General features: G+C 41.2%; 1 protein-coding gene across 5 annotated transcripts in view; it reads left to right on the forward strand.

Moving 5' to 3' along the window:
• The first annotated feature begins 917 nt into the window (after window positions 1-917).
• Window positions 918-22,838, forward strand: part of sipa1l3 (signal-induced proliferation-associated 1 like 3) — a 67,613-nt gene continuing 45,692 nt past the window's right edge. For 3 of the 5 annotated variants that reach the window (XM_068316947.1, XM_068316951.1, XM_068316948.1), the window contains exon 1: window positions 918-1,068. The gene's annotated coding sequence lies outside the window, so the exon portion shown is untranslated. The other 2 variants (XM_068316950.1, XM_068316949.1) reach the window with 2 other exon arrangements.

A 22,838-nucleotide genomic window follows, 5' to 3' on the forward strand; every position in this document is an offset into this window, starting at 1 on the left:
ATTCACATTATCAATGGCATCCTCTGGCTCACAGAGAGAAACCAAAGATATAGAAATTAGGATGAATACAATAACTAATCAGCAGGTATTTTAAATAAAGAATGATCATTTGTTGTAAGATACAAAAACACACCAAAAAACAACAACTATTACTAGTAGTACTACTAATAATTAAATTATATATTGATTATACATTTTATTTACACAGGACAAAGTGCTATATGATTAGAAAAATTCCCAGGCACCAAATACTTCACATATTGAGGGCAGAGGAAGAACATGACAACAGGACAGAAAATGAATGCAACCTAGATAATAGTAAAAATAAAAAACAATATGGAGATGCATAATGAGTGAATGAATGAATGAATGAATGAATGAATGAATGAATGAATGAATGAATGAATGAAAATAATATACAGGATGGTTATCAAACAAGACTGAATTCGATCAGAAATTAAATTAAGACATTTTAAAGGAAATGCAACAGTGCAAGGCAACGATTTTAACTTCTTTCAAGTGAATGTGGTTCAACATTTAATGACAAAAATAATTTTATCTATATTATAACTTAAACTTTTGCAAAAAAAAAAAGTGATAAGTCAAAAGATTGATTATAGTTTGCCACCACAAGGTTATGCTATTGACTAATTTGAAAGTGATCATCGGTAATCTGTGGTAATGGAACATGATACATGAATAGAATATAGACGAAAATTATTTCATAGAATGAAATCAGAGGTAGTTTTCTCTGCTTTCAATACTTAGAATAAATCGTTCACGTTATTGCCTGCAGACGAGCGTTAACGCCGTGCGCACACAGTCCCAGCAGCAGCAGCGCGCTGCCTCCTGTGGTTTACTATCAGTAGGTTGCGACAAGAGAGCTGCGCATGCGCAGTGAGTGTGCGGGCGCAGCTTCACCGTGGTTTCGGTTGAGCATTCTTGGAAGCGTCTTGCTTGTTGAGCAGGCAGGGAAGCACCGGCCAAAGACTGCTCGAATAATGACTGGAGAATGTTTTTAACGGAATAGCGGCCGAGCGGAACTCCGGGGAGCAGCATCAGGTGAAGGTTGGTGTTCTTTTGGTGTTCTCTGAACAGTTTATGTCGACCAGTGCGGGCTATTCAAAAGCGCTGAAAAGTGACGAGTGAACGCTAGCGAGCAAAGCAAACACTGAGAGACGGCAGCGCCGACCAACTTCAGTCAACGCAGACCGGAGACGGTTACTACGGCCCGGCTTCTCGTCTGAGCACCGGCTGGGAGAGTTCACACTACCCAGCGTTTCGCTTCGACCTCCGGCCATTCAGCAGAGTAGATATAGACCCTCAAATATGCCGCTGCCCGCAAAAAAACCTGAGCTGTAAAATGTTCTACAACCCTCCTGAGCAGTGAGGTACCACTGCGCATGCGTATATACTGCTGTGAAGACTTTGCATTTGTAGTTTTTCGTACCTGAGTTAATCACCGTTGTGAAGGCTAAGAGAAAACGTGAAGACTACAAGTTCCAGACAATGGGAGCTTTGTTTGGGAGTGGAGCTAGCAGCAGTTAGCCGAACGGGCTTTGAATTTCGAGTAGTTGTGCTGCTAATCGGAAGTTGCCTCGGCTGGAGATTTGTTTCAAAATGAGGTGCATGGGAAATCTTTTTGCTCCAAAGGTTACGCACAGGTATTTTTTTTTTAACATATATTTATATGTAAATGTGTATATATGTAGTACTAAATGGTACCGGGTAGGGATTTTGTGCAACATGTACCACATTTATTCATTAAAGGAGAATTGAACGTGCTTTTTACGTGGTAGGACATGCAGGATATTCAGCTGTTGAATTAAAAAAAACGCGTAATTTAGATGCATAGCAGAAATATCGATATGCGTGTGTGTGTGTGTGTGTGTGTGTGTGTGTGTGTGTGTGTGTGTGTGTGTGTTCGCGTTGCTACGGTCGAGTTTGTAGACTTGGTGTGGAAGTGATGATGCCTGGCGTGTCGTCTCCCTTCCATACGGATCCCCCGTGTTGCTGCAGGTTTCTCCCAGCCTTCAGGAAATGACACGTCGAATGGAAGAATGATGGATCAGACGCGCAAGAGAAGCCGCACTGCACATATTCTAAATATTATTTACTCACGTTTCCCTCCACCTGGAACTAATGGAATAATAATTACTAAACGTCTAAACATGGCGTTTCGGTGTCGTACGCGCCTGTTACTACAAATATGTTAAATATGCTTTTCCCCTTGGAGATTATGTTTATAACACAGTTCTGTGACGTTACTACAGAAATGTAATGACGTGATTATTCGTATTGTGAATCAAGTTTCATCCCATACACTTATTCTGACCATTATTACTAAATGTGCTGTACACTACCCGTCAAAAGTTTGAACACACCTTCATGGTTTTCTGTATTTTTGTGACTATGACTATTTACTGGGCATCACAACTATTATGTATTAAACAAATCAATGTGAAATAACTCCAAACATGTTTTATATTTTAAGTTCTTCGTCTTTTGCTTTGATCGCTGCTTTGCACACTTTTCTTTCTCTTAATGAGTTTCTTGAGGTCATCACATGAACCGGGTTTCAACAGTCTTGAAGGAGCTCCCAGAGGTGCTGAGAACTAGTTGGACCTTTTGTCTTCACTCTGCAATCAGTCTCATCCCAAACCATGTTGATTGGGTTTAGGTCAGTGCCTGTGGAGGCGGGGTCATTTGACACAACACTCCATCGCTCTCCATCCATCCATTCATCCATGTCCTTGTAGATGAGACGATCATGATTGTCTAGTTTATAGCCGCTCATCTGTCTCACAGGTCTGCTGGAGCCTGTCCCAGCATGATATAGGTGAGAGGTGGGGTATACCCTGTGTAAGATGCCATCTCATGGTCAAACAGCCCTCACACTGGAGGTATGTTTAGGGTCATGATCCTGTTGAAGAATGAATAATGGTCCAGCTAAACGCAAATTGGATGGGATGTTGTTGCAGGGTGCTGTGGTAGCCATGTTGGTTCAGTGTGCCGGAAATTTTAAGTAAATCCCCAACAGTGTCACCAGCAAATTTCTTGGCCCAAATGAATCCCTTCTGCTTGGTGCTATTCCTTAGTCGTAGTTTCTGAGCAACTATTTGACCATAACAGACTGATTCACATGGTTTCCTCAGAACAGTGGATGTAGACACGTGTCTGCTGCTAGAACTCTGTGTGGCATTCATCTAGTCTCCTGTGATTTCTGAGGCTGGTGACTCAGACGGACTTCTCCTCAGCAGCAGAGGTGACCCTTGGTCTTCCTTTCCTGGAGATGTTCTCATGTGTGCCAGACTTTTTGGAGTGCTTAATGGTTTTTGAGACTAAACTTGGGGATACATTCAACATTTTTGCAATTTTCCGGACTGACTGACCTTCATTTCTTAAGTAATGATGGACTGTTTCTCTTTACTTAGCTGATTGGTTCTTGCCGTAATATAAATTCTAATAGTTGACAACTGTCAGCTGTAACCAACCTGACAAAGTGATGGTTGCAACCACACTAAGAAGGCAAGAAAATCCACAAATGAGTATTGACAAGACGTAAATGTGAAGTGGGAACCTTTTCAGGTGACGACCTCGTGAAGCTGATTGAGAGACGGCTAAGGGTTTGCAGAGCTGTCATCAAAGCTAAGGGCAGCTGCTTTGAGAGTTATAAAACATATTCAGTTTTCTACATAATTCCATATATTTTGCTTCATAGTTTTGATGTGTTCATTTTGTACCTACAATGTGGAAAGTAATAAAAATAAAGAAAAATCATTGAATGAGAAGGCATTTCCAAAGTTTTGATTGGTAGTTTCAGAAGATGCCTCATTAATGTGATCTTAAAATTCATGCAAATATTAAATCTGGTAACAATGATTGAGCTGTGGTCTCCTTCATCACACTTCAATCAGACACACAGCAATTGTGTTTTGAAGTTTACATCCACAAGATCACATTATTTCCTCAAAACTGTTTTGTCTCATGTCCTGCCTTCCAACCAACTACTTGTCTGTCAAGCAGTTTGATTTTGGTGTTTTTGGATATAGTAATTATATAATTATTAAAACCTCGAGGAGCTTGTAACCGACAATAAACACGCAAAAGCAGAAGTATCAACAATGGTATAAATACATCACTGCAATTAGTCAGTCAAATTCAGTAATTATAATCTTCTTAAATTTATTCCCATATGGACCTTGTATGGTGGGTTTGATGATGTTTTAGTTATGATATAAAGACCTTTCATACTTGCCACAGTATTTCAAGACAAAAATCACGAAATTTCAGAATCAGCTCAGTCTTGTATTATCAATGACAGTGTTGAATTCAACGGTTTACATTTCTTCTGAGTAACATGCGCCAGTAACAGACCAAATTCCAACACAACACTTCTCTCCAAACTCGGAGCTTTGAAGAGCAAAAGGAAGTTAGTATTAAAAAAAACACTTTTGGAATCACATATCCTTTCTTCTCCAAATCTCAAACTGGGAGTGTTTTAATAGTTCATAAATATGATTCAAAACTATTATTTTTCTTGTCTATAATTTTTCTACCAGCTTGATTTCAGAACATTTTGTCAGGTCCATGTTTATCTCAATACTTTGGGCACATATCACAGAGCTGTGAGGCACCTCCGGCGACTGGTCTGTACGGCTCCACTCACTACCAAATAGCATTTGCTTATAAGAATTCTCTCATATTTTGTGCTACTTAATCTAGTTTCATTGCAAACAGCTGCAGGTACAAAGGATCCCATCTTCAAAGAGAACTGAAAGTGGGCCACCTGCGTTATTTTGCCTGTAAACATTACTTTGAATCACCATGCCCTATCTTGGCAGCGCTGAGTCACCAGTTGTTGACTCGTCCTTGTTTCTTTTCTTTTCAGAGAACTCACGCACCAGCATATAGTCATGACCTTCTTTTGGGAGAACAATACATTTTTAAGGCAGTAAAAAGATTTTGTTTTGGCACCAGTTTGGGCTGAACTTTTTTCCCAGCCCCGACACCTTGGCAGCCCTACTGGTGTTTGTAATTTTAGAATGAAAAGCCTCTTGCCAGGTTTCTGTTTAATCTTGGTAGGTGTGTCAGTTAAATAGAGGTTATTAGAAATGAGGAGTTGTGTGCTCTCACAATTTGTAGCAGAACACACACACACACAGACAGGCACCTACAGACGTTACTGCAGTCATAGGTGTATCCTGATGGTCACCTCTTAAACCATCTGGTGTCTGTCAGCGTTCACAGTGAAGACAGACGTGTGCTTGGACGTGACTGAACAAGCAGCTCAGTCCTAAATTAAGTGTAATTTATTGCAGGCTACTGACATTAATTTCCAATAGAAATATCTTTCACAGTGCTTCTTGTATGTTTACTTGTGCCTCATGTAGTCGGTTTACGCTCTGATATACATTTGTATCTATCTATCTATCTATTTGTCCTGGCTTCACAGCCTTTTCCCGCCTGAGGCCGAATGCAGTTGGAACATTCAGATCGTGTTTTTATATTTGGGTTGACAATTACTTTTATCTGTGCCTTGTTTGTGTTTTGTTTAATAGTTTTTTAAATGCATTTATTAGAAGTTAGTCCTAAACATACTCATCTTACTCACATTTTGGATGCATACACAGAACAGAGAGAGCAGATGAGGCAGTATGATTTCATTACTTATGCAGCACATTTGAATTTAAAGGTATAATGCAGTGCTTGCATGTCAGTCAAAGATAAACGTTTAGAATAACATTTAACTTTAACTTTATGTCAAGAGAGGTGTAGATGTAAGCTGAATATTTATTAGGGTAATTATGTAATGAGCTTGGTGTTTTAGGCCCCATTCACACGATGCCGGAACTTTGTGAAAACGCAACTTTTTTGTTGCTTTTATGCCTTCCGTCCACACGACAACGCAGATATCCGGAACAAAAACTCAACTTTTTGAAAACGCTGGCCTGGGTGGATTTTTAAAAAAACCCCGGGTCTGCGTTGTCGTGTGGACGGTGTATCTGCAAGTTTTTTAAAATGCTGACGTCTTGCCTGCGACGAAAACCGCTATGACATCATATTTATGGGCCCGTGTGTACAAACATGCTGGATGTACGAACCTTGTTGATGGCAGCATTCTTGCAGGTGTTTTGTGACAACAAAACACGGAGGATTCCTATTGGATAAAATTTGACTCAATACTGCCACCACATGGTTTGGCATGCTTATAGCCATCTTCGAAAACGCACTGATAGGTTTAAGTGTGGACGGAGATTTTTTTGAAAACACTGTCGTGTGGACGCGAATCATTTTCGATGCATTTTCAAAAAGTTGCTTTTCAAAAAAATCTGTCATCGTGTGGACGGGCCCTTAGTTGTGATGTACGAGCCCAGGATTGGCAGAGTGAAGTCTGTCATTAGAGATTTTGTCAGATAGGTGATAAAAGATGTGCGACCATCTCAATTTAAGGCATTAACGTGGAACAACAACCAACCCAAATATAAAAAATCCTGATCTGATCTCTGAATGTTGCAACTGCATCCGGCATCAGGTGAGAAAAGGCTGTGAAGCCAATATAATTGTGCAGTATATGGGAGTAAATCGACTGCATGATGCATGGCTGCATGATCTTGATTTAAGGCATTACGTGGAACAACAATCAAATGTAAAGGAGTCAAGTATTCCTGCATCTTACGTGTTTATTAGTGTGTGTGTGGGCTTACAGTTTATGATGAAGTGGTAGTAGGTCACCAGCAGTATGGCAAGCCCACCCTGGTCCACTCTTTTTGATGCATATCCCACTTGAGGATCTGTAAATCAAAATAAATGATGGTGTTAAAAGGTCAGAGATTTATGGACAGAGGAGCACACCATGTTTCTTGAAATGAGTCTCTGCTTTATGGCCTACAGTGCAGCCGTAAAACATTTCCGGGGTTGGTCATTGATCTTTCAAACCATCCTCTATTTATTTCTTCTCACCCCCTCAGAGGTCAAATTTCCTCAAGGTGTTGCTTACAAATACAATGGTACCTGTACTTACGAATGTCTCTACATACGAAATTTTTCTACTTACGAAACGCCTCAACAGGAAAATATTGCCTCTAGTTACGAAAGAAATTTTGAGTTATGAAAGGTAAAAATACAGTATGGGCTGCAACTGGCAGCTCCCAAAGGTTCATGAACGCAACATTCTTATAGCTGCTCTGCCATTGGCTATTACCTAGCATCCTGGCATCCCATTGGCTAAGACCTCTATGTGTAGCTAGATGGGTGTCTATGCAGCGTCCTCGTCATTCAGACCTCGACCCATGACGTGTTCTGATAGTTTTACGTAAATATATTAACTTTTTGAGTATTTGCTATGGACCCCAAGAGAGTGACGGAGAAAAGAGGAAAAGACTAAGTTTTTTTTGTCCATACAAAAAAAGCAAGAGATAATAGAAAAGCATGAAAAAGGGATGCGTTTTGTTGATCTCACCAAAGAATATGGCCATAATGCATCTACAATCGCCACGTTAATAAAACAAAAGGAAGTTTAAGGAGTTTAAGGCATAGCGTGGGTGGTTGGAGAAGTTCAAAAGGAGGACTGGAACTCACTCTGATGTTCGGCATGGTGAAGCAAGAGCGCATGAACCAAAGAGGGCAAAAAACAATAAGGACAGCTAATAAAAGGTAAATGACCATCATTTTTATTCTTTATTCTTTGTTTTTTACGTTATGCACAACTCTCATTTAGTGTGTAATAATCTAATTGTAACAGGTATTTATTACATGTTTTGATGCATTTTTATGCTTTATAAAACATGTCTGCATTTTGGGGGGCTTGGAACAGATTAGGGCATTTGCATGGAAAACGTGTCGCTACTTACGAAATTTTCTACTTACGAAATTTCTTCCAGAACCAATTAATTTCGTAAGTAGAGGTACCACTGTATGTAGAATTGTGTCTTCTCAGTGGGAAGAGTCGATCAGATTATTGAAAATCTGCTAAATAATAATTTTTGTTGTGACAGAATAGATCTCCCAGCATAGGGTGCCTCCCAGACTACGTTTTTCTCTGGGTGCTGGGTATGCTTGACTGGAGTAAATATAGCTTGTTGGTTTTAGCTTGAGGATACACACAGATGTTGCAGAGGCCTTTTTTTGCCAGAGGTTTGCCGACATCCTCCCCTCGGTCGGCGCTGTAAGCACGAGGAGAGCATGAGAGGGAATGGAGCACCATTGAACCACGACATACTTAATCAGGACAGTTGAACATTAATGCTAAGCCTTTGGTTGTATTGGAGGAGTCAAACACTTTGACGAACTACTGGATCCTTCATGATCCACTGGATAATATCTAGTTGAGCCATTTTTATGAGGAACAAGTGCAACCGAATCAGTCTATGACATTGCTCTGTTGGAATTCTGGCCCATTCTTCTTTACAGAACTACTTTCGTTCAGCCACATTGGAGGGTTTGGTAGCACAAACTGCTCTCTGTGGTTCCTCACCGCAGCATCTCAATGAGTTCAGGTCTGGACATCAGCTACGCCACACCAAAATATTTTTGGTGTGGTAAGTTTTATTGTTTGTGAGACTTTCAGATGTGGATTTATATCCTACGCTTGACATAATTGTCCTCATGTATGATCCGGTTGTGCTGAGCCTCAACCCACCAAGTGATGTAATCTTCCTTCAGAAATTACTGGTAGAGAGCAGAATTCTCACTTTCCTGTGTTGTGCAAAGTTGTTGCGAAGAACCTTCACAGTATTATACTGCTACTACGGTGTTGTTTTTTTATGTAACCCAGATGTAACCCTGTCTACTAAACAGTTTCATGATAGATGCATAAGTCCTTAAAGTATAGTCCTAAAATGTTGTGAAGCTTATCAAGTTGTGTTGTGGTGGAATTCAGATGAGCATTTTTGCTCTTCTGGGTCAGTAGTGACTTTTCCTCTCTACTCTCCTACAGACTCAGTCTTTGCTCAAGGTCTTCACATAGTGGAACCTTGTCCATGTACTTTTATTGAGTTGAAAGTGGTTTACAGCTACATGTGTATTTAATTTGAGTGTTTTGCAATCTGAATTAGCCCTTAATGTGCTGTTGGTGGACTTCTAGAAGGTTGGCTACATTTAGGAGGTTCACCATTGCTCCAACTCTTCTCCATTTGTAGATAATTTTTCGCTCCGTGGATCTGTGCAGTCCCAGAGAGTTAGAAATGGCTTTAGAACTTTTCCCAGACTGCTATATTTTAATCACCTCTTTCCTCGGCTCTTCAGGAATTTCTTTTCTCAGGAATTTCAGTATAGTGTGCTTCTGGAGAGAACTACTGGCCAACTTCATGCTTCTGCAAATGGTCTATTTAAGTGATGATTTGGCAGTAATCGTCTGGGTGTTTAGTCAAGCTGCTAGCAGTTATTGATGCAGTTTGGTAGTTTTTCGGCAAATATTTTCCCACAAACTCCCATTTGGTATTGGATAATCTTTTTGATTCTCTGAATAAAATTATTATTTAAACTATTATGTGTTGACTGGTATTGCCTTTATTCGATGTTAAATCTTGTTGGGTGATGTGAAATAGTTTAGTATGAGATACACACAAATATAACCAGGATGAGGTCTAATACATTTTCACCACATTGTACACGCTTCTCCAAATGATTCGGACGGTTTGACATAGTGCTGCACGTAAACAGTGATTTACACTGCTGGCTCTTCTGTGGTTTAAAATGGAAGCCACTTAACAGATTTACAAATTGACACCAGTTGAAAAGGAGCTGTACTTAGCCTGAGTAGAAGGATCTCTGTTTACTGAAACTGACACGAGCTGAAGTAACAATATATTCTCGTACAGGACTGTAAGAAACCCTCACTATTTGGGTTATTTTAAATTCTCACACTGAATCCAAGGCCACGAGGGATTGGAATGGCTGTGATAACTGACTGTAGGCCTACTTTGTCCCTGAGCAATACTAAATCCACTCATTTCCATAACAGTAAGAGCTCTTATCTGTTACTCCCCTCCTTATTATGCTTCTTTCTAGCCCTTATGCCTCTTTCAGGAGGGACTGATGTTAAATGGGTTTTCAGTGTCATAAGTGACTGTTGGTGATAGTAGCTCAAATCATGCATTTGGTCTTTGGGGAACTGGTTTTATTCTGGATACTTTTAAGGCACAACCATTAACATCAGTTGTCACGCAGTGGATTGGAGACAGAAGGCACCTTTCATTCAAAATGTCTTCATTTCCTTTATTCTTCCTGTGTCTTGTGTCTTGGAATTTGAGGGTGTTGTCTGCTTTTAGAGGGAATCATGTTGTTACACCTGTTACCCGTCTGTCTCTAGCTGAGGCTTCACGCGTATAGACAACAGGTGTGTATCTGTCTGTACATGTGTGGGCTCGCATGTGCGAGTATAGGAGAAAGAGGAAATCATGCATGACAGGGTAGAGAAACAGCTGATTGTGTTTCCATGTGTTTTTAATAGAGTGAGGTGGTGGTGGTGGTGGTGGGGGGGGTAAATTAACCTTGGGTGACCCACATACACTTGAGCTGGACCGTCACAGCTGTCAAGTCATTGGTTGTTCTGCTATCCATTTCATGCTCATCATCTTTGGATGTTTAGACTGTTGGTTGAACATCATGAGACATTTCAACCCTTATACGTATCCCTAACCTTAACCCTTGGCCCTTACCCTAGCCTTAACCCTGGCCCTAGCCCCAACCTTAACACTTGGCCCTTACCCGAACCCTTAACCCTAACCCTAAACCGTGGCCCTTACCCTAGCCTTAAACCTAGCCCCGGCTCTACCCCCAACCTTAACCCTTGGCCCTTGCACAAGCCCTAACCTTAACCATTGGCCCTAACCCTAGCTCAAGTCCTAGCCCTAACCTTACCCCTTGCCCCTAATCCTAACCTTAACTCTTAGCCCTGGGGAAACTCACTGATGTTGTTTAATTTATCATCATTATTGATGCAGCTGCTGTAACCATATAATCACATATGGACTACTGGTATTATGTAAGGTGGTCTAATTACTGATTTTGTGTATGAAATAATTGAAAACTTTAAACAATGCTTATCACAGAACTCAAATGGATTTGAATTTAATGTAATGTGGGCAAGGATGAGAACCAGACTTCTTCTGGCAAGCTTTATTTCGTCATCCAGCCTTAACAAGCAACAATCCATAACTCCTCTCAACTCCCGCTCAGCACGCCTACCTGGAATCTCAATCTCAAGCAGATAATAATGAATATAATTTTATTATTATGGTAATATAATAGTAAAGTAACTAATTATTATAATGTTTAACCATTTGTTCTGTATGAATGACCTAAGTGATTTTTTCATCGATTCAGTTCTCTTTCAACCCATTGACCAGTAAATCGGTGAATTGTCACAGCACTACTTGATGACATGGAGCATAAAGTTACACTGGCCTGTAGAAGCATGATGACACATATCATAGGTAGAAATGTCTGTCACGCATTCATGCCAGATTCAGGGATATCTTAAATACAGTGGTACCTCTACTTATGAAATTAATTGGTTCCATAAGAAATTACGTAAGTAGAAAATTTCGTAAGTAGAGACACGTTTTCCATCCAAATGCCCTAATCCGTTCCAAGCCCCCAAAAATTCCCACATAAATGTTTTATAAAGCATAAAAATGTATCAAAACATGTAACAAATACCTGTTACAATTAGATTATTGCACAATAAATGAGAGTTGTGCATAACATAAAAAACAAAGAATAAAGTAAAGAATAATAATGACGGTCATTTACAGCTGTCCCAATTGTTTTTTGCCCTCTTTGGTTCATACGCTCCTATCTCACGGTGCCGAACAACAGAGTGAATTCCAGTCCTCCTTTTGAACTTCTCCAACCGCCCATGCAATGCCTTAAACTCCTTAAACTTCCTTTTGTTTTAATAACGTGGCGATTGTAGATGCATTACGGCCATATTCTTTGGAGAGCTCAATCAAACGCATCCTTTTCTCGTGCTTTTCTATGATCTCTTGCTTTGTTTGTATGGACATTAAAAAAAAACACTGTCTTTTCTTTTCCTCTTTTCTCCGTCACTTTCTTGGGGTCCACAGCTAATGCGCACTCAAAAAGTTATTATATTTGCGCAAAACTATCAGACTACCTCACGGGTCGAGTGCCGAATGCCGAAGACACTCCATACAGAGGTGGAGTGGTATCCCTCTTAGCCAATGGGATGCCAGGAAGATACGTAGTAGGTAATAGCCAATGGCAGAGCAGAGCAGCTATGAGAATGTTGCGTTCAGGAACCTGTGGGAGATTCGAGTATCAGCCGATAATGTGTTTTTACGTTATGTAAGTCGAAATTTCTTTCGTAAGTAAGAGGCAATATTTTCCTGCTGAGAAATTTCGCAAGTAGAAAATTTCTCAGCAGGAAGAGACATAAGTAGAGACATTCGTAAGTAGAGGTATCACTGTACTAGATGAGAATTGATAATGTGAATGGGGTGGTCTGAAAGCCCTTCATCTGTGTCAATAGCCTGAATCATTGGATCAACAGACAGTTGTAGGATCCAGTCCTCTATGTCAGTACAATGAGTCAGTACTTCATCCTGGATAATTTTGTACGTAGGTACATTGTTGTTTCTTTTTGTAAGGCAATAAAATCCCTGTTGTAGTCTCCAGGGATCTCATGTGAGAATCCATCTGTATTTTATTTGTAAGTGTTGCTGCCTGTTGGAGGTCAAGCTGTGGGACAGGAAGTGAGTGTGTACTGACGCGGATGTCGGCGTTGCGGTGGAGATGAGTGTTCGTGTGAATCACACAATAGGCATTGGAGAGAGAAACGGCCTTCTACTGTGGAGATCAGTCACTGAGACGAATGCTCTGTTCACATGGCATGACTGTTAACATTCATTTGGCTCAAGAAGATGTGAACATTATTTATCTTGGGCATTCTTTTCGGGATAGTTATCCACCCATCTTGGTCACTGTGGAGGATCCTTGCTGCAGATAAAGAAAAGGGAGTGACACCAAACACTGTCAGGAAACAGCTTTGTATGTTTCGCTTTTCCTTTGTCGCTTAGGCATTTTCTGCTGTAAGTGACCTGTGTGTCATTTGTGAAATGCAGACAGCTAAGCACACACTTCCTGATGTGCATGTATGGTCTGGGTAAGATTAAAGGTATTTTTCAAGTCGCATTGTGAGATGGTGGATGAAGTGGGTTAGTGTTAGGGTTAGAGAGGCATACATGCATAGTCCTGATCCATCCTGCCATCTTCCTTCCTAGCTCAGATCTCAGGATACGACTGTTGACTGGGATCATTGTTTTAATGCTAATTGAGTATCACATGTGGTCATTCCATGAATGCCTTTTAACCTACTTTTTATGGTAGTATATCAGAATGTGCATTCCCCCCCTCATTTCCAAATCAAATTTAATACTGGAATAAACGGGGCTGTTTAGTGGGCTATTTTATTACAAGTCATTTAGTCTGCTCTGTACGGAGGAGGGTATGGTATGTATGCTAATGTGTTTATGTTGTTGTGGAGGCAGTGAAAGTAATAAGTTGAGTCTTCTGTGAGTGGGACATAAGGGGATTTCTGAGACATTCAGTATGGAGCTGTTTTGTTCGGGGGATTTTCAGAAAATCTTACTGAGTATATGATTTGTGTGTGTGTATGTGTGTGTGTGTGTGTGTTTGTGTTTGTGATTGTGTGAGTGGGAACGCGCCTGCTCGCACACTACTGCTTGATTGATTAGTTTTCCTCGTGGTCAATTTATCATCAGATAACAAAATTCATTTCCTGTCTTTAAAAATGGAAGGGATGGGGGTGGGTTCCATCAGGTAAGAAGAGAAGATGAATTATGATCCAGAAGGCCCGCTTTGAGTTTACGGCCATGAATTTCAAGTTTCAGCACTAAAATGCAGCTCGGTGATTAATGACACTATGAGACAAACCTTTATAACTCCTGTGAAGAGTTACTGCAGCAGTGGCTTTGTCAGTTGCAATGTTTATGACTGTATTTCGGAACTCGTTCTGTAAAGTAATATACCAGGAACATTTGCCTGCATGTGTTTGAGTAGCCAAATTTTTACAGTGTTTTTATTGCCTCTCAGAAAGGATACGAAGCTCGATGTAAATCTTGCTAACCGAAACCACTGAGACAGTCAGTTGCTTAGTATTAATGCCTTGAACGTTGATATCGTGTTTGTGTTGCATTGACCAGTGTTCCCCAACCCCCAGGCCGCAGACCGGTACCGGCTCGTAGGTCAATCGGTACCAGGCCTCACAGAAATAATTTACTTACATTATTTCCATTTTATTTTTAATCCGATTCTGAAAATGTTTTGTTTTTCAAACTTAATAATAAAGTTGCAAACACATTGGATTTACGTTTATTATTATATGTAGAGTTTTTATGCTGGTCGAATCATTTTATTTTTCTTTCTTTTATCTTTAATTCGCCACTCCTTAAGGGTTTGTCCATGAACACTAAACTGTAATGTGGTGCAAAAAAGTTTTGGTCCGACGGTGCCCTAAACATTTCTGGCTCTGCAGCTAAGCCCTATGATAAGAGGGAAAACCATGAAAATTAAATGTCAGATATAGTCTTGACATAAAGTCTTCGTATTTGGTTCATCCCTTTCAGACGTCAATCAATTCTCCATGAAATATGTGTCAATAGATAAAGACTCTTCTTTTTTTAACATATTTTTGAACATCCTCACCACAGACATAGGCCTTCCAGTTTTTTTTTTAAGCCTGCTGATGTCATTCTTTCAAACACTTGCTTTTAATGTTTGCGTCTGACTTTTTCTTGTTATAAATTTGAATTGATTACAGAAGGCTTGAGTGTTGCATCACTGCTCTTAGATTGCGTACTTTGGAAGTGAAAATACTTATGTATCGCAGTCACCGTAATTCTCGGCTGTTATAGTTTCAAACTGCCTCTCCCAGCAGCATCAAAGTGTTTCTGCATGTGTGTGTTTTTCATGTTGGATTGTGTTTGCGGTGGGACGGCCTTGTTACCTGTCCCAGAGGGCGGCAGAGGGAGGATTGGGTGTTTCTGCACACAACAGTTAGTCTGTTATCATCGTGGGAGAGGAGGACAGGGATGAACAGATAAGTCAGAGGGAAAGAATTGGCCTAACGGGAAGGGGGGGGGGGTGTTGGAGGGCAGACAGTGGGAGAGGCTAAAAGGGAGGCCTGTTTCTAAAAGAAAGCCTCCCATGCTTCCCTCTCCTCTTTCACCTCCTTGATTCACCCCCGTTTTTCTTTTGACCCCGACAATAGAGCTCTGATGAGATATCTGTCTGGTTCAGTGTGTCAGGTGAGGCTCTACCTGCAAAACAACGGTGAGAGTCAGAAGACCAAGAAGCAGAACAGCATTAAGTGGAAGTGAGTGGTGATAAAGAACGGTGTGACTGTGATAGAATCCATCCTGGAGGGAGGCGAGGGCTTCCAAGTGGAACAACTTAAGGGCTGTGACACAATAACCAAGAAGGCTGTGGACATTTTGTCACTGTGCTGCTTCCATCAGGTGATCTTGAAGGTCGCCGCTATCGCCCCACCCATCAACAAAACTCAGATGACCTACTTTGTAGTCCAAAGGCACTCAGATGTCCACGCTTTTCTCCGCCTCAGCGGCGTGAACTCCTGTCACTGTTCTCGCACTTTAGCCGACACTTGGCTGCATTCATTAAGCACATTTCTACTATGCACCAGTTGTAAAACACCCCCCTTGAGTGTGCATGCACACACTCACATGTACACTTTTGTAGTGTTGTGTTTTGTCTGCAGGTTCCCACGTCTGAATTTGACAGGAATGTTCACAGCCTAAAAGGAAGTCTGTAGGCTGTGGAGTTTATTTTCTTCCTTCATAGGAGTTGGGAAAGGAGTAGGTCAACATTGTAAGAAATCTTATTTGTTCGCTTGCTAAATGTTTTACAAGAAAATTAATTCCAGTCCTTTTGACTTTTGTTTAATGTGGACCTGCAGCCAGCTGGCAGTTAGCGCTTCATAAAGACTGTTAGCCTGAAGTTGCCTGAAGTTAAGACATTCCTCTGTCCCTCACCAGTGAAGCATGATTTATAGAAAACCAACACGTGAAAACGATAACATTAATGGAGTGTTGTGTGCTAGCGTGTTATTTATCTGGTTTAAGGAATTATTACTTTTTTTTGCTGTGCTTGCTGTTTCCACTTGATTCTACTCTTTATTCCGAGCTAAGTAATGTGATGTACTGTAAGTAATGTCAGAGTGATATTGATCCTCACATCCATCTCTTAGCATATGAGGTGGTATTTTTACACTCTCCTCTATCCCTCCCTTCGTATTTCCTCCCTTTTTTGCTGTGTTAGTCAAATGATTTTTAGTTCAAACTGTAGCATTCTGCACCTGGAAAACAAATAGACCAGTGTATGCTTTTGTGTGCACATATGCTGTTCAGCGTGGGTGCACACATGCAAGCGTGAGAGTGTAAAACCACACCCAGGTCTCATGCCATGCTTTAAAGCCAACACAGAGAGAAAGAGAGGACATTTCTGGAAGGATTTAACTTGTTGTGACAGTGTTCCACACTGGTAAGGGTGATGATTGGGAATTGTAGGGTAAAGAAGAGTGAGAGCAACAACTTTGCAGAGCTTAAAGCCATCTTACTCTTGTCGATGCAGCAAAGTCTGAAGTTCAGTGTGATCATAGTGATATGACGGTAGAGTCTCTCTGTTTGAGTTTCATTTGAAGCTGGTTGGAATAGACACACCTTCCTCTCAGCTGCTCTTACTTTAGTGTTTTTACTGGCCAAAGTCCGCCTCAGTGATGCTGCTGTTGGTCCAGATGCCTGAGATATTTTGAATGGCTGAGATCACTATTGGCGTGCAACACTCCACCTCGCCTGTTGTGCAGGATTGATACTTGACCTGAAATCAGCAAGCAAACTTATCACCCCTTCAGCTGCAGGACCATGTGCTGCTTCAGAGAGAAACAGGATTTTCAAAAAAAAAAAAAAAGAATCAGACTGACCTGTAGATTCAAAGGGAAAGGCGTTACTTCAGGGAGATCCTGTGTCTCCATTTAACTCTCCGTAATGTGATGTTCATATGGGCTAGTGAAGGGGACACACACACACACACACACACACACACACACACACACACACACACACACACACACACACACACACACACACACACACACACACACACAGAATGCTGCTGTGAGTTGAAAGGAGGCACACCTTCCTCTTGTAATCCCCGTTCAGCGGAGACAAACCTCTCTTTATATGTCCTGAATAGACTCTGTTCAGTTTAGTCGCCACCTGCTTCTGATTTTGCAGAAGCATGTCTGTATGTGTTTGTATGCAGCGTTGACTAAAGGATTTACATTTGCATGCATTTTTAAGGACACCATTTTGTTGCTTTCCATTTTGAAAAGAAACACATCAAAACAAAAGGTGTCTGTTTTGCAGCCAAATAAGAGGAAATGGTGTGACGGGGAATGTCTGAGCGACACAACCCGACCACCTCAACTACATGAAAATGAGAAATAAACACTTTCAATTAGTGAAAACTGAATTCCAGAAGAAATACTTTTGCTAGTCATACAGTGTTTAGAGTATGCTATGACTTTTATCTCATCATCGGTGATGAATGGCTGCCAGACAGGTTCTGACCTACATTTGATCCCTTAGTTTGCATAAATGTGTGTCAAGCCCTGCTGATGGGACAATAGAACTAAAATACTGAAAACTGATAACTTTTCCTTTGCGTTTTATATATTTTGGAACATATGGCCATGGCACTTGTTGCTAGTGTAACTTTCCAGTACCAGCACTACTAAAAACAATCACAGTAGCGGCATGACTGATCTGTATCACAGTAGCATTAATAAACTCAGCACAGCATTCAGAGCAAACCAAACCAGACAATCCAGGTAATGTAAGCTGCTCTGTGAAAAAGGTTCTGTCTGCAAGTATGCAACAGCCACGCTCAAAGTCGTTTTCAGAAGAGTTGTGTTTCACCAGTTTGCATGGCAGTTGCTAAGTTAATGGTGGTGGATTCAAAAGATTACATTCTCCCCCCATCAAGACTCCAAACGCCCTTGTTGGATATCCAGTCTGCAGTGAAAGCCGACTGTTCTTAGTGGTAGATCTTTTGTCGTGTTAACGTCAGGTGACAATATTATTTTCCTCTATTGTTGTTAGGGGGTACGTCATGAGAATCCCAAAACCTTAATGGGAATATTCTAAGAAAAGGCAAAGGGACCTGTTTTGTTCTTACTCAGTGCACCGGCACTTCCCTGACATGTGTGTACATCTTAACAAATCTATTGTGTGCAGTACTTCCAAGATTTACTTCTGGTGCTGTTTGCTCTGTTTTTAACTTTCTGGCTCACTCGCTGCATTCTTTGTTTCTCTTCTCTCACAGCACCAGTTTGTACAGTACATTATACAGCTCAGTGTTTCGACTCAGTCTCATTGGACCTATTGTACTCTATTTGTTCTCACTAGTCAAAGTCCTGCAGGCAGTTTCTGGTCCCTCTGGGACTCAGGACTATGCTAGAGTGGAGCCAAACCCGTCAAGCTACAGTTCTACACTTTCCCCATAGACTCATGTTACCACTGTGTCTGGATGGTTATGTTGTATGAGACGCGGGGGTGTAAGTACTTGTGTGCGAATGCTAGAAACATTAGCAAGAGATGTAGCGTGGACTCCATTGAAAAGAGGACATGCCATGTTTTAGTCGTAAAATGTCCTCACAAGAAGAGACGGGAAAGGAAACGGAGGCAGAAATGCTCTATCACACGTTACAGTAGGTGTGAGAGGAAGAGAAGCAGACCTTTGTAAAACAAAGATGCATTTCTCTTGGAACACAGAAGACTCGGCGTGTTTGCCCCATGGGCTCTCATGCATGCTTATGTCATATTCACATTTTTGTGCACACCTTTTAGTTTTACTCTTAATATCAGGTGTCTGTATTCTCCCATTAGTTGAAACATCTTACTTTACCTTCTGCAGGCACACAGAAACGTTTTTATACAGACTGGTTTTTTGAAAGCATACTGGCATTTCACAACCAAAGACACTTGGTGTTTAACTTAGTAGTGTTAGTTCCTAGTGTAATGTTTACTGGCATAAAGCAGCATCGATAAACTACACAATAGAATGGAAAAAATACAAATCTGCTTAGACATATTGCAGAAATTGAGTTTAAAGCTGCGTTCACACCCAATTTTTTGCTTACTATTCATATGTTTCCATACAAGTTCAATGCAAACGAGCAACTGAGAGAAAAATTGCTCAAACTACAAATTTCTTGGGCACTCAAAGACATCAATAGAGCAAAAACTGAGGTTGTCATTCACGTGCAGCTCCTGGAACAGCCAGCAGTGTTCACAGCGATCAGAGGTTGCTGCTTGGTTGTAGAGCATTTGTAGGGCTTCCACAACAAGTATGAATTAGGGAGTCAGACACTGCAACACTCCTGAATTCAAAATTTTACCCTGATCTACTTTCATAAGTCAGGGTCATTTAATAAAAGATCCAAGATCCAACATGTAACTTGTGCATTTTATTTGTCATGAGGTTTCAGAGATGTGTGCCTAAAAAGGTATAAAAGTGAAGATGTGACCTTGACCTACTTTTTCAAGGTCAAGGTTGTGATCTAATTTCCATCCCCTTGCCTCCTTGAATATATCGCCTTTGTTTTTCTATCTTACATCAAAAATATCGCAGGGTAGAAAATATCTCACACCATAGATCAAAGCTAGTGCATTCTCCCTCGTCTTTCTATCTTATCCGGTTCCTGGGTGTAAAAAAGTTTAAATTTGACCTTGATCCACTTTTCCCAAGGTCAAGGTCATCATCTCATTTTCATCCCCTTTGCCGCCTGAGTAATGTGCTTTTTGTTTCATCTTTCTATCTGCAACGGTTGTGAAGATATTTGGCGAACGAATGGACGGATGGATGAACACACAAACACTGACAGTTACAAACTCACCGCTTCGCGGGATGTAACCGGTTTCAGACAAGCTGGAACAAAAGTGGCACAAAAGAAAGAAGAACTACATCCTTTTCTGTGCAGAAAATCTCCAGGACTTGAATTACCCCCCATCAAAGTGAAAACGTGAATCTGTTGAAGCAACAGTGATTTAAAAAAATTGTCCAATGTCTGGTGCTTCAGGAGATCACAGACCTGGTGCTGTTTCCCCATTCTGAAACATTCTATATTGATTTTCTTCTTTGAGTTCACTCCAATTGCTATTAGCTTTTGTTATAAATCTTCCTGTTGAGGATCAAACAGATAATTACATCCCTGTCCTGACCTGAATCCTCACCAGCTTACTTCTTTTAAACAGACATGAATTTAGTTTGGTTTCTTCAGCCTTTGCTGGGTCAGAGCAGGACCAACACTGACCATTACACCTTTTTAACATTTATACAAAACAAAGAGGTGCAATAAATATGCAGCAGCCCTGCTGTGAACATGCTGTGTAGAAGGCGCTTGAGGTTGGAGGAGGGGGTAGCAAAGCGATTATAAGACTTGGGGTGCACTTTAACCCGCTTACCACACCATCTCAGGGTCTCCTGCCAATAAGGGGAGCTTAGTGGTTTTAATCTTCCTCCCGGAGCGAGCTGATCGTTTGTTTTGTTGCGGCTTCTCTGTTGTCTGTCTCCCATGAAATGTAATATGTAGGGAGGTTTTTACTCCACTTTTCTCCTTTTCATTATTAGGACCACCATGGTGTTTTTATTTGTCTAAAATTGCATGCATATGAGTATGGATCTGTCCATCTTGCAACAAGTTGTGGGTGAGTTGGCAGGCAGTTCTCGAGTTATAAACACAGCAGTGAAGTAGCTCTGCTGTGGTTTGAAGTGAGCCTCAACTCCTGGCCCTTTCAGAACTCGCAGCCATCCAAGCAGGCATGTTTATTTGTCCCCTTCAGACTGGTTTGTTCTGGGCTGGCCTCCGCCTCAGGGCTCTGACTACAGTCCAGTTTTCAGTTCATCCTCTCCCAGCTCTGCCAGCATGACATGCCTGTTATCCCCACATTATGCTGGGCTCCTCTAATAAAACACTCTTAATGCCACGTTCCTTGAATTCTTTGGGTGCTGGCTTGTCTCCTTTTTTTTACATGGATGAATGTGCTGCACAGACAAATGTCCACCGCTAGATTAATAATTCCAAATTATTTTTATTGGCTTGTAGATCTCAACACATTTGACGATGCTTCCTGTTTTGGGCAAATATAAAGGAAAGAAAATGGATGTAGAGGAGCACAATAAGGGGGCAGCAGAAACAAGTGAAGACTGATTTTGTGGTGGTAGTGTGGGGTGTATTTTTGGCGTAGCAGCAAGCCTTTCACTGTAGGTTTATGTCTTGACACCCCCCCTCCCCCAGACCTACGCATTTAAGTAATGTAGACTCATGGCGGGATCGGGGTCAGCCACTCTTCTTCAGTTGACAGTCTCTCCTCGTTTTATTCCTCCATCCGCCCATATACCCCTCTCTGTTATCCTCCTCCAAATAATTTATTCTCACGTCTTCCTCGCGCAGCTTCTCTTAATATCCCTGATGCCATGCGTTCACTGTGTGTGCTTCCCGACCCTTTTCCAAGCAGGGGGAGAGGACAGGGTGACATTTATAATTAACAAAGGCAGATTTTAGTGCTGAAAGAGAGAGCTCTCTGAAGAGTCTGTGTGAGACGGGGGGGCATGGTGAACAAATTGGGTCTATTAGTAGAATGATGAGAACCAGTGAGGGATGTGATCTTTGTGCTGCTTCTGATGCAAGTTCTGACCAAATCTAAGCTGTTTAGCCAGAGCAGAACTCCTTCAGTACTATGGTATGTAGTCCAACACTTCATAAATGCTGATAATGTTGGGCAGCCATGAAAGCTCATTATCATCTCGTAAAAGATCTTTGTCCTCTCAAGACTACATTATCTGTGGTAATATTACTGCTAATGCTTGTGTGGTTGTACATTCAAAGTAAGATAATTCTTTTTAGAACTGCATCTGTTTGCAGACGTCAGACTTTATGGCTTGAACGTAGATTGATTGTGTTTGTAAGAGAAGATTTCAGAAACAACCAGGACATTTTTCTGTTAGCTCTCAGCTCATCACTGTTATAACGGATGCTCTCTAGCCAAACATAACAGTTGTATGTTTTTGTGTTTGTTCATGCAAGGCCAGTTACCTGTTTACTCAAGGTGTAATGAGAGAATGTAAATGGTACCCAAACGAATCCCCGTTTGATTGATAGATAAATGCAGACTTGTTCTGAGACTGTAAGGCAGGGTCTGGTTTGGTTTGGCCGGGTCTGGTCTGGTCTTGTTTAGTGTGATCGGGTCTGGTTTGGTCGGGTCAAGTCTGGTCTTGTGTAGTCTGGTCGGGTCTGGTCTGGTTGGGTCGAGTCGAGTCTGGTCTGGTTTGGTTGAGTCTGGTCTGATCTGATTGGGTCTAGTCTGGTCTGGTCTGATTGGGTCGGGTCTTACAGTCTGGTTAGTTAAGCAAATGGCTCGGAGCGGGGCAGTATGGCAGTGGGGGAATCACACGGACAGACTCTTCACCATCTGGGCTCCAAGTGACAACGGGGTTACTTCACTGTCCATACAACGGATCTCCACCCACAGATGATGAGGTGAGGTTCTAATTGATCCATGCAGGAAATTTAGTTTGAAGTGACACTTCTAGCTAAAGAGAATGAAGAGATACCAAAGTAGATGCCATGGCACAATATGGCCAGTGGAAAAACTATTCAGGGTTCAAGATTAATGGTCATGAAATTATATATACAGTGCGCCCTTGTTCTTTGTGGTTAATACGTGCCAGGAACCACACGCGATTAATGAATTCCTCGATAGAGCAACAAACTA

Source organism: Antennarius striatus, chromosome 6 (assembly GCF_040054535.1).
Source record: "Antennarius striatus isolate MH-2024 chromosome 6, ASM4005453v1, whole genome shotgun sequence".
Lineage (NCBI taxonomy): Eukaryota > Metazoa > Chordata > Actinopteri > Lophiiformes > Antennariidae > Antennarius > Antennarius striatus.